Below are 12571 nucleotides of genomic sequence, written 5' to 3' on the forward strand. Positions count from 1 at the left end.
CTTCACTATTTAGCAGGTTGATAATTAGAGGTCTTTCTCTTTTTTCCAGGAGGTGGCGCTGAAGCGCAAGCTTTTATTTGCTCTTGTTTGCACTACTGGGGCTTCTGTGATCTCTGTGGAGCATTGTCACCTCTGCTGTGGAAACGCCCTATATTTCTCAAGGGGGTGGGCGTCCCCATTATGATCTGGTTGCCTCAGTGTCAAAGCACCACCTAGGTGCTAGAAGTGGTAAGCTATGACTGTCCTGACCTGAGTATTTCCATTGCTGCCCTCCTATAGCCAGGCGTGCCCACAAAGCTGCTCTGAGTTGATCCAGCTGCCTCTACCATGCTCTCTCTAGATAGGTTGGGAAGGGGTCGGTGTCGAGGGGGGCAGATTTGCTCATTTGCAGCTCTGTTCTTTCTAGTGGATTTAACTGCAATGAGAACAGACACTAAGGCTGGAAAGTTTCTTGTGCCTTTTCATGATCTTCCAAGTGAGGATTTTACTGCTGGAAGGGGGCCACAGGAAGACAGGCTGGGCATTTCCTATGACTGAGGATTCCTTTGTCCAGTGATGGTTGTACAATGTTGCTACCCTTTGCTTTGCATCTCTGCCCCTGACTGTGGGCTCAGCCTCAGTGTGTGCCATGCTGCTGACATTTCAGAAGCTCAAACTAGTTTTTTAAAAAATTTTATTGCAAATTCATTAGGATATTTTACACAAAATGTCATGTGTTCCGCAAATAGAGCTATTCTTGCTTTCAATTTTGGATGCCTTTTGTTTCCTTCTTGCCTGATTGTTCTAGCTAGAACTTCTGGTACAATGTTGAATACAAATGGTAAAGTGGATATTATTGTTTTGCTTCAGATTTTAAGTGGGAAACTTTCAGTCTTTCACCACTGAGTATGATATTAGCTGTGGGTTTTTGTAGATGCCCTTTATCATGCGGAGGAAGTTCCCTTCTATTCCTAGGTTGTTGTGTTCTTTTTATGGTGAAAGAGTGTTAGATTTTCTCAAATGTTTTTTCCGCATCAATCAAGACGAACATGTCACCTTTTTCTTTTATTTTGTTAATATGATGTATTACATTGATTTTTCTTTTCATGTGTTGAACCACCCAGTCATTCCTGAGATACATCCCATTTTGTCTTGGTGTTTAATTCTCTTTAAAAAGATTCAGTTTGCTAATAGTTTGTTGAGGACTTTTATATCTGTATTAGTAAGGGTACTAGTCTGTAGCTTTTCGGTATTTAGCTTTGGTATAAAGGTAATTCTGGCTTCATAGATTGAATTAAGAAGTATTTTCTCCTCTCCTGTTTATTTTTTATTGTATTTTTTTCTATTACCAGTTTTCTTCTATTTTTTAGATCAGTTTGAGAAACATTGGTGCCAATTCTTCTTAAACACTTGATAGAATTCACCAGTGAAGCCTTCTAGACCTAAATTGTTCTTTGTTGGTAGATTCTTGATTAATTATTCAAGCTTTTGATAGAGATCTGTGAATTTTTCTCTTTCTGTTTGAGTCTGTTTTGTAAGATTCTCTAACTTGTTTAACTAGTTAACTGTCTAACTGGTTGGCATCCAATTGTTCATAGAATCCTTTTTATTTTTGTAAGTTCTATAGTGTTTTTATTTCTAATTTTAGTAATTTGAAGTGTTTTTTTTCTTGGTTAGTCTAGCTAAAAATTTGTCAATTTTGTTGATCTTTTTAAAGAACCAATTTTTGGTTTTATTCTCTCTATTATATTTCTATTGTTTACATTTATCTCCACTCTAATACTTACAAATTCTTTCCATCTGCTAGCTTTGGTTTCAGTTTGCTCTTTTCTAGTTCCATCCATAGATTTCAGGATATTTTCACTTTCATTTGTCTCAAGTATTTTCTAAATTTCCTTTTGATGTCTTCTTTGACTTGCTTGGTTAAATTGTGTTTTTGAATCTTCACATTTTTGTGACTTTTTGAGCATTCTTTCTTTCATTTGCTTGTTGTCCATTTGAAATGTTTTGTAAAGTGTGTGTTCAAATCCCAGGCTTGTTTTTTGAGGTCAGCATTACCCTCATACCAATTCCAGATAATGACACTACAGGAAACTACAGACCAATATTCCTGGTGAGTATGGATGCAAAAATTCTCAAAAAAACACTAAGAAACCAAATTCAACAGCACACGAAAAGGATCATACATCACAATCAAGTAGGATTCATCCCTGGATGCAAGGATGGTTCAACATATGAAAATCAATAAATGTGATCCATCACATTATTAAAATGTGAAATAAAAATCAGTCTTCTCAATAGATTCAGGAAAAGCATTTAACAAAAAGCAACATCTTTTTAGGATAAAATTATCAACAAATTGGATATAGAAGAAACATACTTCAACATAATAAAAGCCATACATGACAAGCTAACATCATGCTCAATGGTGAAAGATTAAAAGAGAAGGGTATGCATTCTGACCACTCTATTTCAGCATAGTACCAGAAGTCTTAGGGCAGTCAGGCAAGAAAAACAAATAAAAGGTATCTAAATCCAAAAGGAATAAGTAAAATTGTTTGCACATGACATAATCTTACATAATGAAAATTCTAAAGATCCCACCAAAAACCTGTTAAAATAGCCCCCCAGGGCAATGAGAGGGAATTTGGCTTACTTAATTGTATTACTTATCTATTTCTGTGTAATAAATCACTCAAAACTTGGTGACTAGAAACAATAAACATTTATTATCTGACAATTCCTATGGTTAAAAATTTGAAAGCAGCTTAGCAATGTGATTCTGGCTTATGGTTTTCTATGAAGTTGCTCTCAGACGTCAGCCCATCTGCAGTTGTATGAAGACTTGACTGAGTCTAAAGGATTAATTCTAAAATGGCTCCCTCACAAGGCTGTCGGTGGAAACCTCAGTTCTTTGCCAACTGACCTCTTAGAGAGCGTCCGAAAGTCCTTATAACATGTCAAGTAGCTCCCTCCAGTGCAGGTGACCAATGACAGGAATGTCACAGTGCCTTTTATGATTGTTACACATTGTCATTTCTGTCAGGCTTTTGGTGGAAACAAATTACTAAGCACAACCACAAACAAGAAAAGGGAAATCAGGCTCCACTTGTTGAAGGGAGGAGATTCATACTGTGAATATCACTAACTGACCAATTGGAGGTAAGCAGTGGAAGAGACTAAGAATGTAATTAAATGCAGCTCCAGCCACCCATTGCTTCAGAAGTGAATACTGCAGAGGCAGGTGCTGATGTAAAGGAAGATGGTTTTATTCAGGTGCTGGCAACCTGAAAGATGGGGGACTCTCATCTCAAAGCCCATCTTAGCATCCCAGATGTCCTGGCTAGTTTATTTTATAGGGGAACAATGTGAAGAGGGGAACTAAGGAATTTCTGGCGATGTGCACTTTCTCAGTTCTCCTGGGTCATGTCGGCATTATCTCCTACATGTTTCGTCACGTAGTTTCATTGCTCCATCCTCAGTTTGACTGCTGATATCTGTGAACAGGACATGCAGGCAGTGTTCCTGCTGGTTCCGATAGGAATCACTGACACTTGACCAATTTCGTGTGATCTGTGTCATTCCTTGGTTAAGCAGGAGCTGCAACTGCTGATGTCTATAAAATATTTATAGAAACTTATATTACATGAATCTTCTTTGAGTTTTTTGGTACAACCTATTCTGTAATTAACAGCTGATTGTAACACTGTTAGAATTCCCCACTGTCAATCTCTCTTTATCTATGGAGCTATTGATGGTCTCTGAGTCTTCTAGAGGAATGAAAAACTTTAGCCTGCTGTAAAGTAAAATCTCATGAGTTAAAAGCAGATGTATTTTTAAGAGGTGTCTTTTGAGCAGATACAATTTTTTTTTTGGTGTGGGAAAACTAAGTTATAAGGAGGTTTAAAATAATAGAGAAGCATTATAAAGAAAAGAATGGTTAAATCTAAATTAAAATTTTTCCTAATACGGTCTTGAATCCTTGTTGTAGTCGTGAAAATAGCCTTGCAAACCAATCTCCAAATTTGTAAGGTACATGGCATTGTTCCAAGGGGCTTTTATCAGCTTCAAAGTCGGTCTTTATTCCTTAAAGGCTTCTCATAACATCCAGAGTCTATGCATGTCTCTCTCAGACATGACATTCCAGTCAAAGTCTTAATTAATAAAATCACAATAGGAAACTGGCTTTATGTGTCCTGTTGTGAAGAAATCAGATCCTATTGTATTTAGCAAACAAACATATTGCCATGGAAACAATAATTTTCATTTAGAGTTTCCAAATTCCATAGGGATCAGGTAGAGAGAAAAATATAAGTGCCTCAGTATTGCTTATGAAAGTATAATTTACCAAATTTCTTTAAGGAAAAAAATGTTTCCTTATGTCTGAAAAATAAAAAGATTAAAAATTAGCAATATTTTCAGGAAAAAGTTACAAAGTGCAATCATCTTCAGTTCATTCTGTCCTATAATCAGTGTGTGTTTATGCTGAGTATTTGCCAGTATTCCTGTAGATCCAGTTATTACGTAAGAGTTCTAGTCATCTTCATCTAGTTCAAAAGTATGACCTGAAAATTTATTCTCAGAAATATGTAATTTAGAATGTCACAATTCTTTCCTTGGATCTTTCTGAAGAATAACATATTTTTAAATGCATCAGAGTAAAACAAAGTCTCTAGATGCCCCCCCCAAAAAAAACCCTTAAAATGAAGTTATAGATCTGATTATAATGCAATGGACAAAGAAATTAGCTTCCTGTAACAACATTTTACAATAACAACTAAAATTACAAATAAGAGTATATCAGAACTTAGTAGACTCTTGGACATTTCTATATAATATCTGGAACATTCTTTTTAATAATAAAAATATGTGTATAAATAGAACATAGTTTTGTTTTGTTTTATATGGCAAAACTTCCCACATACTTTCAGCATTTCAAATAGTCCTAATTGGGTCAAAATTTCTTATTCATAGGAGAAAGGACAAATCCCCACAGCATTTCAGGGACCCATTGCAATGACCCAAAGCCAATGTTAGGTCATGAAAAAGTCTCTTAAAATTTAAAACCTGAGAAGGTTGTCAAACATATTTGACCAAAAGAATATGTATCATTATGAGATAATATTAAATTATTTACCCAAAGTGACAAGGTATCAAACATAAATACATGCCACCAAAACTTCAGTTCTTATGATAAAGAATATGATTTTTAAATAATCAAGTATGTTATTAACACAGCATATCATATCACTTTTAAAAAAAATAAAATGTTTGCTGTCTGGGAAGATATAAGGAAAACTTTTTCCCTTTTAACAAAGTGAAGGAGAACCAAACAAATTCTGAATTAGCTTACTTTTGATATTTAGGTTCATTTGCCTAATTAAATTTATTATTCAGCTTTCCTATATAATTTCCCCTTAACCTCTTTTCATAAACCTTCAATTTGCACAGATCTGCACAATGTAAACAATTTATCTGCAATTTATATAGTCCCTTCTGGTTTGCTGCTTCTTAACTCATTCAGAATTAACCAACTTTAGAACAAATTGCTTTTTTCTTTTTCTTTAACAAGTGTTTTCATAGTTTATACCTTCTATTATCAAACCATACAATTTCTTTGTAACTTAATTAGAAATCTTAATTCTTAGAAACCTTGATTGTTAGTGACAGCAAGAAGTAATTAGCATTCTTTATATTGATATTTTTATGAATACATTTCATAACTTGTAGAAGCAGGTGTTTTCCATTTGCTAACATTTGCAAGTAACATACTTCTAATAAAGTATAAAATATGTCATTAACAGATCCAAATCCATTTTCTAGCTTTTCTGTGATAAGAAGCCACATTAGGCAAACTCAGATCAATTAATATTTTAGTATCCTGTTATTTCAAAATATCTATATATTTAATAATTTTTATGATTTAACCCAGAAAACTTCTCCAAATTTCCAAGTCACCAAAGGCTTTGGAAAATTATGTTTAGGTATATATATAAAATTATTATTGAAAAGCCTTATCAAAAACTTTTCACTTTAGTTATGCCTACTTACTAGTTTTTAACAACTTTATAAGATTTTAAAGTCAATTATTACCCAAACCATTTTCTTGACAAATTCTGTAACAAAGATAACGTAAACTTATTCCTGCAAACCCAAGCAAAACAAACATACATGTTATGTTAATAACATTAAAAAATACCAGTTAAATTTAAAGCAGGCTTAATATCAAATATTTTTTCAGACCACATCATTCTAAAAATAATTTGAGGTAGTTCTTATTCTTTTTACCATACATATACATGGTGTTACTAATAATTGTAGAAAACACAAGATTTTTTTTGTTTTGACAACAGTAAGGAAGCTGGAAGACAGGTGGGGGAAGTATCAGGATTGGCTGGTTTTAGCTGCTTAAGTTTTAAAAAGTGCCCTCTTTTTCCTTCATATTGAGGTAGGGTAGTCACCTCTGCTGTTTCCATAGGATTTTGGGGTGGCATTAGTTTCCCCATTGTTCCTAGGGCCACCATAGCTCCTATGCCTCCAGAAAGAGGATTCAGAGTGTTTAAAAGACTTATCTCCTCTGCCCTGTCTAGTGTGGCTTGCTTGGGTGTTGTCCTGCAAAGGGAAAGGTCATTGGTTCAATTCCAGGTCAGAGCAAATGCCTGGGTTGCAGGCCAGGTCCCCAGTTCCTCTCACACATCAATGCTTCCCTATCTCTGTACTTCCCATCTCTCTCTAAAAGTAAATGGAAATCTTTAAAAAAAACAACAAACTTACCTCAGTTTTCATTTTTTCTTCTTTTTGAGTTTACAGTCTGGGAGTGGAGTGATAGTTCTCCCTCCCTTTGAATTATCAATTTAAATTCTGAGTAGAACCCTAATGATGTAATGACATGAAAGCTTGCACATAAGAGATCTTTTGTTTAAAAAAATGATTTTATTTATTTTTAGAGGAGAAGGAAGGGAAAAAGAGAGGGAGAGAAACATGAGTGTGTGGTGGTTTCTCGCGTGCCCCCTACCAGGGACCTGGCCTGCATCCCTTTGGTTCACAGTCCAGCGCTCAATCCACTGAGCCACATCAGCCAGGGCAAGATCTTATCCCATTTACCAGACCTTTGGCAAAATAATTGTAATTAGACATTGACTTATAGCTATAAGTTGGCCAATTAAAATGCGACCTAATGAATTCTCTGATGGGATCAAGATCAAGCCACCCATTTCAAAATAATACATAAAGCAAAGACAAACCTCAAACAAATGAGTACTCTCAAACTAAATTCTATAAAACGGGCTGAGATATTAGTGCAAATGACCTTGGACAAATTTTAAATGACACAAAGTTTAGAATGCCCAAATGACAAAGACAGGATTCCCTGTGTGAACAAAACAACAAAGAGCAAGTCAAGTCCTTAAAATACAAGAAAGCAAGTGGATAACAACTGTAGCCAAAGCTTCACTTCAGACAGACAAGAGCTCTCCCAAAGCTCCCAAACAGAACAGACTGATGAGAGAGCTTTAAAACAGAATAAATATTCAAAACCCAGAAATCTATTAACCAGAACACCAAAAGCACACTCTGAATGCCACACCAGGAAACTGGGATTTTTCTTAGTCACTGAGCCATGCCTACTGCCACGTGGCACCCTATTGATTCCTATGGAATCCCAGGCAGTTCAAAAAACCCAGATGGCGAGGTTGAGGGTTCCTGGTTGTGCACACCAGGGACTTTACCTGGTTTGGGCTTGACAGGCCCCCAGTAACCTGTTTCACCAATAAAACATTTAAAGGTGGCTGATGCCTTGAGAGGGAGAATCCCTGAGATAAAGAACTTGGCAGCTTCTGGGAAATTTGTGTAATCTTTGCAGTGGAGTCAGTCTACCACAAGCATCTGGGACTCCAGCCCAGGCACTCCTGGCCTTATCCGAGTCCACCTAGCCCCATCTGCTTCGCCAAAAATTGTAACCAAACACAGCTCCAGCTGCCCACCATTTCAAAAGCCGATACGTGAAAGGCAAGTGCTGATGTAAAAGGAAAGTGGTTTTATCCAGGAGCTGGAAGATGGGGGACTCTCATTTCAAAGCCCATCTTAGCATTTCAGGTGTCTTGGCTAGTTTAGATAGGGGAACTGTGTGAAGAGAGGAACTAAGGAATTTCTGGTGATCTGCAGTTTCTTAGCTCTGCTTCTGAGTGGTTTCAATGTTATCTCCTGTGTGCATCATCATGTAGTTTCATCACTCCATCCACAATTTCGCTGCTGATATCTGGGAACAAGATGTGCAGGCAACGTTTCTTCTGGTTCTGATATGTGTTGCTGACACTTGCCCAATTTCTTGTGGTCCAGGTCATTCCTTGGTTAAGCAGGAGCTGCAACTGCTGATGTCTATAAAATATTTATAGAAACTTGTAATACATGAATTTTCTATGAGTTTGTTAGTACAGCCTATTCCATAATCAACACCTGATTGGTATACTATGTTTACTTCAATCACTGTTACAAGAATGTCTGTAGACAGTGTCTCTAGATTGCTTCATCAAATTGTTAATGATTTCTCAAGAAAGGGGGAAACAGTGCTATTCTAAGAACAAGTCTCATGTTAATTCTTGGGCAGTTATTGAGATATATACTTAAATAACATTGTTTTTCTTACTTCTAGGGCTCTTAAAATTTATATACTAGAAGGAAAACAAATGATAAAAATCCAACAGAAATATATGAATAGTCCCTTTTTTTGCTGAAGTTTTATTTTGGAGATGGTTGTTCGAAATAAAATTGTCATCAATCAGGATTTAGAAACAAATGTTTTATTTCTGGTGTTAAGGATTAGAAAAAAGACTAATGCAAATGTATCAAAAGTATGAATTATGTGATATCTTTATAACTTCTTAATTTGGGGTTAACTGATTGCAGTGAGAAAGATTGCAGCCCAGAGGAACCGCAGGACTTCTCACCAAAGGATAAAATAGATTTCTCATAGGATTTTGGTGAATCCAAGTTTGGTGGCATTTAGGTGAAATTTAAATGAAGTAGCATTTTCATAGGATCATAGCAAAGCCAGGGATGTGTGTAAAGGAGTCAACATCAGGTCTCCACTACAAAGTGGACCTATGGTGTTGTTTCCTTGAAAACTACAAAATTAAGAGAGATGAAGAATATTGGGTTCAGAAAACTTAATTTGTAGCTCTGATATCTCTGTTGAAAATTTGCTTACTTAGATCCTCCTAGCAAAACTAGGGTATTTCAGAAACTTTCTTTATGTTGCTTCCCAGTCATTTCCCCACCTGAAAGACAGGCATTGTTTTGATGTTTTCTTTGATTTATTGGTTTTTGCCTGTCCTAGAATAGGCAAAATTTATGTGAATGGAACAATCTGGATCTGAACCGTAGTATGTTGTATCTTTCACTCAGCATAATATCTGGCAGAGCCAACTCTTTTGTTGCATCTTGCAGCACTTCTTATATTTTCACTGCTAAGTACTTTTGCATTTTATCAATATACTGCAATTTATACCTGTTTTCTCTTTGATGGTTTTATGGGTTTCCAGTTTGGGAGTATAATGAAGAAGGCTGCTAATTAATATTCTTATAAATGAAGTTTCCTATCTATATATGTGTTTCATTTCTCTTGGATAAATACCTAGTTGTAAAATATCTATATCAAAGGTTAGAGTCATAAGTATATGTTTAACTTTTAAGAAACTTGCTAAACTTTTCAAAATGATTGTTCCATTTTATATTCCCATCAGCAATTTATGGGAGTTCCCAAGTTGCTTCATATCCTTTCCAGTGTTTGGTGTTGGTAAACTTTTTAATCTTTCTTAGCCATTTTTGTGGGCATCAAGTGGTTTTTCATAGTAGCTTTAATTTTATTGTTCTGATTACCAATGATGTTAAACATCTTTTCATGTGTCTATTGGCCATTTGTGTATCTTCCTGCATGAAGTGTTTGTTCGTGTCTTTTACCCATCCATTCATTGGATTGTTTTATGTTGTTGAGTTGTAGGAGTTCTTTGTTTTCAGAGTACAAGTCTTTGTCAGACACATCTTTTGCAAAGATTTTCTTCCAGTCGGTGGAATGCTCTTCATTTTCTTAACGGTATCTTTTGATTAGTAGAAGCTTTTTTTTTTTTTTCAATGAAGTATAATGTGTTCCTTTTTTTCCCCAAGACCTTATTTATTTTTAGAGAGGAAGGGGGGGAGGAGAAAGTGAGGGAGATAAACATTGGTGCAAGAGAGAAACATTAGTCAGTTGCCTCTTGCATGTACCTCATATGGTTACCAAACCTGCAACCCAAGCACATGCCCCTATGGGGAACTGAACCCGCAACCTTTCACTTTGCAGGACAGCACGCAACCAACTGAACTGCACTGGTCAGGGCTATATTACTTTTTCTTTTAAAACTTTTGTAGTTTTAGTTTTCCTGGCCTATGCTTTTTCTGCTCTCCTATGCTCATTTATTACGGTAAAGTCTGGCAGGAAACACAGCAATCTCCCTTGCTGGTTAGGAGGGCCGGCCATCATGAGTGTAGGGCTGGCTCTTAAAGGCACCAGAAGACAATAAAAAAGGGAAAAAAACTTTTGTAGTTTTAGTTTTTACAGTTAGGTTTATGATCCGTTTGAAATTAATTTTTATTTATGGTGTAAAGTATGGATCCAGGTTCTTTTGTTTTCCATATGAATATCCAGTTTTTTCTAGTAACATTTGTTGAAAAGACTTCTTTTTCCCATTGATTTGTACCTTTGTTGAAAATCAAATCACTAGAAAAGTATTGACCTGTTTCTGGGCTGGCTCTGTTGATGGAATAGTATATATTAATACACTTTGCTTATATATTAACAAAGTGCTTATTGGATATTGGCATACATAGGAAAACCTTTTCCATTCCTGTTTGGACAGCCTTGGAGATCTTTCTTATGATCAGCTTGTGGCCAATGATATTTGGAGGCTTTCAGTATGGTCTTCTACATACTCCTGTGCTACTTTTGTTGTGTGTCACATGAGACTGATGTTCAAGTTTATTCTTTTATATTTATTTATAAATACAAGAAAGAGCATTTTTAGTACAGAGTTCTAAGTTTGGTAATTAACAAGAATCTGCAGGTACCTTTTCGAAAGTAACATAGTAGTCAATACAATTATTATAAAAACCTGGACAGGACTTAATCATATTGTCCACCAAGAGAGATTCCTTGGGTCCTTGCAATGGGAAGGGGAAGAATAGCAGAAGATGCAATGACTTCTTTACAAAGAAAGTTTAGTTTAGAATCTTGGCTATTCATATCAATATCTGTATTATAATTATCGGTCACATTCAGCAAATACTTATTAGCACTGTGCTAAATTATATGGGGATATTGCCCTCAGAAGTTAGCAATGTAGCTGAGGGATTAACAAATGAAATAAACAGAATGTAAAGTCATATGTGATTAATGTTTGCATTAATGCCATTGGAAGGTTTTTAAATATCTTTACTAGAGTTACCTATATTGTGGACCTAAATCATTATACTGAGTTTAGTAAATGTAAAAGTAAACAATAGATAGATGCAATTCACCCATGGAGAGGAGAGGGTAAGGAATTAGAAGATGGAGATATTGGGTTATCATATATAAGTTAAAATTTCATGTTTACTCTAACTGAAGTGCTGTTATCATTTGTATATGGAATTTTCTGCAACACATTCTTAAGCATGAATGGGTTTATGATATGCTGAATTATTATCAGCCATTGAATAAAAAAAGGCATTTTTATCTCCCTATTTATTATATTTCATCACTTTTAAGATGGACCCACCCCCTTCACCCTTTTTAGCATGTTTAAAAACAAGCTGTTTGAGGAGAGGTAGAAAAGGCAAAATATAGGGTGTGGCAAAAGTAGATTGACAGTTTGTGTGGAAAATAATACAATAATTAATAAATAATAATGCAAGAATAAATCCTGTGTTTCTCATACTCACAATTGTAAACCTACTTTTGCCCACTCCTGTATATGGTGATAGAAGGAGACGTGACTTAGAGTGGTGAACACGCAATGCAATATATAGATGATGTATTATAGAATTATATATTGGGTTGGCTAAAATATCTGTTTAGTTTCTTCTGTAAAATTAGATACACATTTTTCATTTTCACCAATAACTATTGATTCGGATCTCCCGTGTGGTATAACATTGATTTTTCCCATTTAATGTCTCAATTTGATTGCCATCAACTTCAGCTGGTCTACCCAACCATGGAGCACAAATAATCTCCAGCACAAAGCTTCACAAACCACTGTTGACACATTCGATCAGTCATAGGACCTTCTCCATACACTGTACAAATCTTTTTTTGTGTTTCAATTGAGTTTTTATCTTTCTTGAAATAATAAAGCTTAGTATGTCAAAAATGTTGCTTATTTTCTTTCATCTTTAATGTTAAAAAGGCTACACAAAAATTCACCAATTTCGAGGGTTTTTTTTTTTTAATGCCCATTGGAATGACAGCTGTCACAATACAGTCTAATGGAATTGTTTCAGGTAAATTTAAGGACAGTGAAGGACTATTAGAGCCATTTTATGGAAAAAAACAAATGAACTTTTTGACCAATCCAATACT

At 35.4% G+C, this 12571-nt stretch overlaps 1 protein-coding gene and 1 non-coding gene across 2 annotated transcripts in view; both read left to right on the plus strand.

Annotated features, from left to right (window-relative positions):
- Window positions 1-12571, plus strand: part of G2E3 (G2/M-phase specific E3 ubiquitin protein ligase) — a 67143-nt gene that overhangs the window by 15154 nt on the left and 39418 nt on the right. The gene's annotated exons all lie outside the window — the stretch shown is intronic.
- Window positions 10390-10533, plus strand: LOC129074215 (small Cajal body-specific RNA 11). Its single transcript, XR_008529522.1, has one exon. It is a non-coding gene; the product is annotated as a small Cajal body-specific RNA 11 (non-coding RNA).

Source organism: Pteronotus mesoamericanus, unplaced genomic scaffold (assembly GCF_021234165.1).
Source record: "Pteronotus mesoamericanus isolate MK-2021 breed Mesoamerican mustached bat unplaced genomic scaffold, CSHL_Meso_final contig_46, whole genome shotgun sequence".
Taxonomy (NCBI): Eukaryota; Metazoa; Chordata; class Mammalia; order Chiroptera; family Mormoopidae; genus Pteronotus; species Pteronotus mesoamericanus.